The following is a 309-nucleotide window of genomic DNA, read 5'->3' as shown; positions in this document are numbered from 1 at the left end:
TTACATATGCAAATCTGACCTTTGCATATGTAAAAAAAAACTATTTTCAAATGGAAGAATCAGAGATCAGCACACGCAAGCGCAAGCATACACACTTAGCCATTTAACAAACAAGCAGGCCTCCATAATTGCAAAATTAACGGATCAATATGGATCAATATATCGCTGTAATCATTCTGTGTTGCCCTAATTGCAGCCCCAGTGATAGACATGCAAACACTGAACAAACATAAACACTCTCATAGTATATATACAACACAAAGACAAGCATCTCACATAAACAAACATACAGATAAACCACGTCCACAT

The sequence above is a fragment of the Penaeus monodon genome, chromosome 20 (assembly GCF_015228065.2).
Source record: "Penaeus monodon isolate SGIC_2016 chromosome 20, NSTDA_Pmon_1, whole genome shotgun sequence".
Lineage (NCBI taxonomy): Eukaryota > Metazoa > Arthropoda > Malacostraca > Decapoda > Penaeidae > Penaeus > Penaeus monodon.
This window is presented reverse-complemented; position numbering follows the sequence as displayed.